Genomic DNA, 5,856 nt, shown 5'->3' on the forward strand with positions numbered 1-5,856 from the left:
GGAGGTGAACTATCCTATGTTCTTCGAATTTGCTTATAATATCACTCTTTATGGCTAAATCATGGACCCATTTCAATCTTATCTTGGTATATGGTTTTAGGTATGGGTAAATGCCTACTTTCTGCCATACTAGTTTCCAATTTTCCTAGCAGTTTTTGTCAAATGTGAGTTCTTATCCCAAAAGCTGGTGTCTTTGAGTTTGTCAAACACTAGATTGCTATAGTTATTGACTATTTTGTCTTGTGAACCTAACCTATTTCACTGATCAACTACTCCATTTGTTAGCCAGTACCAAATGATTTTGATGACTGCTGCTTTATAAAATAATTTTAGGTCTGAAACAGCTAGGCCACCTTCATTAGTATTTTTTTTTCATTAATTCCCTTGAAATTCTTGACTTTATGTTCTTCCATATGAACTTTGTTGTTATTTTTTTCTAGATCTGTAAAATAATTTCTTGGGAGTTTGATTGGCATAGCACTAAATAAGTAGATTACTTAGGTAGTATTGTCATTTTTATTATATTCACTCAGCCTACCCGTAAGCACTTGATAGTTTTCCAGTTGTTTAGATCTGACTTTATTTGTGTAGAAACTATTTTGTAGTTGTGTTCATATAGTTCCTGACTTTCCCTTGGCAGGTAGACTCCCAAATATTTTATATTATCAACAGTTATTTTAAATGGAATTTCTCTTTGTATCTCTTTTTGCTCATTGATAATATATAAAATATTGCTTTGTTGGTAATATATAATGTTCTTTGGCTCATTTTTCTTGGAGTCTCTAGGTAGCCTTCTTTTCAGTTCAGTAATCACCATAAAAACATCCAGGGGTTAAAGTCCAAATCCTTTATTGTCTCCTTGCCTGGGGTTGGGTAGCTTTCTCAGAGGCCTTGTGGAGCTTTGGTTTCAGTGGAGAAAATGGAGGAGCAGAGCCTGTCACCAGGAGCCTAACTGAAGATTGAATGAAGCTCTCTCCTTGATTCTGAGAGCTTAAGCTCCTGCCTCCAATTCTCTTGTCTTCTCTGCCTTTCAATGAATCTAGCTGAGGCTCCTATATTATATGTTCTACACTGAGTATAAAACAATCATTATATCACTAGGAAACCATTATTTGTTGTAAGGTTAAATCAATAATACTGAACTTAGAGAACTATTGAGCACTATGCTAAATTAGATAACCATTGTCTCATCAATTCCACTTAGTACCTTGTAAGTGTCCTTGTTTCAAATTCAGAGTTCTGGCCCATAACTCTAATATATACAATGCTGATGATTTCTGTGGATTTATTTTGTGTCCTGCAATTTTGCTAAAGTTGTGAATTGTTTGTAGTAGATTTTTAGTTGATTCTCTAGAGTTCTCTAAGTATACAATCATATCATCTGTAAAGAGTGATAGTTTGGTTTCCTCATTACCTACTCTAATTCCTTTAATCTCATTTTCTTCTCTTATTGCCAAAGCTAAAATTTCTAACACAATATTTAATAGTAATGGTGATAGTGGGCAACTATGTTTCATCCTGATCTTATTGGGAATTATTCCAGTTTGTCCCTATTACATATGGTGTTTGATGATGGTTTTAAATTGGTGCTACTGATCATTTTAAGGAAAAGTACATTTTTTCCCATACTCTTTAGTGTTTTTCATAGGAATGGTGTTGGATTTTATCAATACCTTTTCTGCATCTATTAAGATATTCATATGGTTTTTGTTAATTTGGTTATTAATATAGTCAATTATGCTAATAGTTTTCCTAATATTAAACCAGCTCTGCATTACTGGTATAAATCCTACTTGGTCATAGTGTATTATCCTGGGGATGACTTTCTGTAATCTCATTGCTAATATTTTATTTAAGATTTTTGCATCAATATTCATTAGGGAATTATTGGTCTATAATTTTCTTTCTCTGTTTTTATCCTACATGGTTTAGATATCAGTACCATATCTCTGTCATAAAAGGAATTTGGTAGGAGTCCTTCTTTCCCTATTTTTTCTTTCAAATAGTTTACATAGTATTGGAATTAACTGTTCTCTAAATGTCTGGTAGAATTCACATATAAATCCATCTGGTCCTGGAGATTTTTTCTTAGGGAGCTGATTAATAACTTGTTCTATTTATTTTTCTCAAGTGGGACTATTTAAATAATTTATTTCCTTTTCTGTTAACCTGGACAATCTATATTTTTGTAGACATTCCTCCATTTCACTTAGATTATCAAATTTATTGACATATAATTGGACAAAATAACTCCTAATTATTGCTCTAATTTCTTCTTCATTGATGGAAAATTCTCCCTTTTTATTTTTGAGACTAACAACTTGATTTTCTTCTTTTCTTTTTCTAATCAAATTACCTAAAGGTTTATCTATTTTGTTGTTTTTTCATAAAACTAACTAAATAGTTTTATTTATTAATTCAATATTTTTCTTATTTTCAATTTTATTAATCTCTCCTTTTATTTTCAGAATTTCATTTAATTGAGGGTTTTTAACTTGTTATTTTTCTAGCTTTTTTAGTTGTAACTCCAATTTTTTGATCTTCTCTTTCTCTATTTTATGCAAGTAAGCATCAAGATATATAAAATTTCCTCTTATAACTGCTTTGGGTACAAGCCACAAATTCTGGTATGTTGTCTTATCATTGTTATTCTCTTGGATGAAGTTATTGATTGTGTCTATAATTTGTGGTTTTACCTATTCATTCTTTAGGATTAGATTATTTAGTTTCCAATTAATTTTGGTCTATTTTCCCCTGGCAATCATATTGCATGTGATTTTATTTTATTGCAAGTTATTTTATTTCATCATGATCTGAAAAAATGCATTTATTATTTTTGCCTTTCTGCATTTGATGTTGAGGTTTCTATGGTCTAATACATGGTCAATTTTTGTATAAGTTCCATGAATTGCAGAGAAAAAAGTATACTCCTTTCTGTCTTCATTCAATTTTCTCCAAAGATTTATCATATCTAACTTTTTAAAAATTCTATTTACCTCTTTAACTTGTTTTTTTTATTTATTTTGTGGTTTGATTTATCTAATTCTGAGAGAGCAAAGTCGAGATCCCCCACTAGTATGGTTTTTCTGTCTATTTCTTCTTACAAGAATTTGGATGCTATATTACTTGGTGCATATATGTTTAGTACTGATATTGCTTCATTATCTATGGTACCCTTTAGCAAGATATATACTTTCCTGCCTTATCTCTTTTAATTAGATCTATTTTTGCTTTTGCTTGATCTAAGATTAGGATTACTACCCCTGTTTTTTTTTCTTTCTCCTGAAGCATAACAAATTTTGCTTTAGCCTTTTACTTTTACTCTATCTTTTGTTGAGGTTAAGTGACTTGGCCAGAGCTACACAGCTAGAAAGTGTTAAATCACTGAGGCCACATTTGAACTCGGGTTCTCCTGACTTCAGGACTGGTATTCTATCCACTGTACCAAATAGATGTCCCTAAATGTGTTTCTTGTAAACAATTTATTGTGGGATTCTGGCTTTTAATCCAATATGCTATCTGCTTCCTTTTTATGAAAGAGTTCATCCCATTAACATTCACAGTTAAAATACCTAATTCTGTATTTTCCACCATCTTATTTATCTCATTATGCTTTTCTCTTTCCCTTCTTCCTTCCCTCCTCCCCAGTATTTTATTTCTGACCACCACTTCTCTCATATAGCCCTCCCCTTTTAAAGCCAAACGTTTTGTTTTGAGAATATGCCAGTGTTATTACACAAGTGTAATGCCAGTATCTTAACATGTATAGATATAATTCTATTTTACAATTTTTATTCATTTTTTCTCATATAATAATTTCACTGAAGAAGTTATATTAAAGTTTACATTAAAAAAAACCCTGTCAAGTTCCCTCTTCATTACTTTTTGCTTCTTGCAGATAGAAAATACACAGAGGGACTTAATGATGGCTTCATGCAGCAGGGTAGTGTTAGACTACATGAGAAATGAAAAGGGATGATGACCCTGAAAAAGTCTGTCAAAGGGTAAGTTGTGGGAAGGACAGCTGAGAGGTTCAATATTAGAAGACATTTCATTTTTCTTTTCTCTTTCTTTGTACTAATTGTCCCCATCATTGGAATTCTTTTTCTAATTCTAGTTCTCTTTTCCTGCTCTTCCCATTCCTAAGCCCCATTTCTTAGCAACCCTAGCTTCCTTCAATGCTCAACTCCAGTGCCACTTTTTCTGTGAAGGCTTTCCTTTTCTTTCAAGTTATTAATTGATACTTCCCCCCAAATTATATTGAATATATTTGTACATGTTTTTAGTCCTGGCTAGATTGTAAACTCCTACTGGTCAGGAAGTATATTGAAATGCCTCTTAATGAATTATTTGAGAGAGCTACATATGAAGGGATCAGAATTAGAATTAATAAAGGAGTGTGGAAGAGAAACGACCAGTGTCCCAAGACCCAGGGTCAAGAGGTCTGAGAGACCTATTAGAAGAAATCTCTCTGTGTGGAAAATGAGTGGCAGTTGTTGGAGTATTAAGGGGAAAATCAAGTGGGGCTTACCCACTTCAGAAGAGGTGGGGCTCAAAGGTGCTGTGTAAAACAGAAAGGGGTAGGATAATGTTATAAAATCTTATGGATTATTAGTGAGTAATAAAAAAAGAAAGAATGTTAGGAATGAAATAAGAAAAATATTGATCTTCCCTGAGATTTCAGATGAGGGAAGTTCTTCTGTCTGAAGTTTTAGGGTGGGTTGGGGAATGGATGCTAGGTTATGATCAACTGTATGTGGAATGTGACAGAATCATAGAGCTCAAAGTAGTTTCAAAATTTTGCTTCAAAAATTATCTAAGACAGATTGTATTCTGTGTTATTCATAAACTCGGCCAAGAAGAGAGGCACATCAGCAAATCGAATGACTATCACCACAACTGATGGATGTCATCAACTTATATGCTTTGTCAGGAATTATTAAGGCACAGCTTATTCATCACATAATATTAATTTTAGTTTAGTTATAAACCAAGCAGTTCCTACATATCTACTTTCCTTTGTCTGCATTTAAAGTGGGCCACCAGTCTAAAGCCAAAGAAGATTTGAACTCTTTTTTGTTTTAAATTAGAAATGTACTATATTTGCTCCTCCCTCATTTGTCCTGCTGGTTTTGATGTCTTTCCTCTTGTGAAAGACATCATTACATTATACTCCCAAGCCAAGTTCATCTGTCATTCCCTAGTCATGATAATTGTTAAGAGATGAAAAACCATAATGAATTTAAGATGTTCCCTGTTCTGGCCATCCAGCATTATTCTCTTATGGAATTTAGCAGGGGAGTAGAAGGGAAAAAAAAGAAGCAAAGTCTGTAAATTCTAATTCAAGATAATCATCAGAAAAGTGGGGGAAAAAACAACACACACACACAAAAAAAACAATGTAATAAAATATAGCCATTATAGGTTTTTGTTACTAAGTGATATGTGGATGTATCCTATCTATAAAAAGAGTAACATTGTTAGATTCAATCATGACAAACTTGGAACAGAAAATAATTAAATTTGTAGTACATACTTAAATTATAATTGATATTTTCCTCCCTTTCCCTCAGAAAGTTTGAGGGAGTTCAGCATTTCTCTCTCTCGCTCTCTCTCTCTGTCTCTCTGTCTCTCTCTCTCTCTCTTTCTTTCTTCTCTCCTCTCCTCTTCTCTCTCTCTCTCTCTCTCTCTCTCTCTCTCTCTCTCTCTCTCTCTCCTCTTCTCTCCTCTTCTCTCTCTTTCTTTCTCTCTCTCTCCTCCTCTTCTTCTCTCTCTCTCTCTCTCTCGCTCTCTCTCTCCCCCCTCTCTCTCCTCTCTCTGTCTCTGTCTCTCTCTCTCTCTCTTCTCTCTCTCTCT

The sequence above is a fragment of the Sarcophilus harrisii genome, chromosome 3 (genome assembly GCF_902635505.1).
Source record: "Sarcophilus harrisii chromosome 3, mSarHar1.11, whole genome shotgun sequence".
Taxonomy (NCBI): Eukaryota; Metazoa; Chordata; class Mammalia; order Dasyuromorphia; family Dasyuridae; genus Sarcophilus; species Sarcophilus harrisii.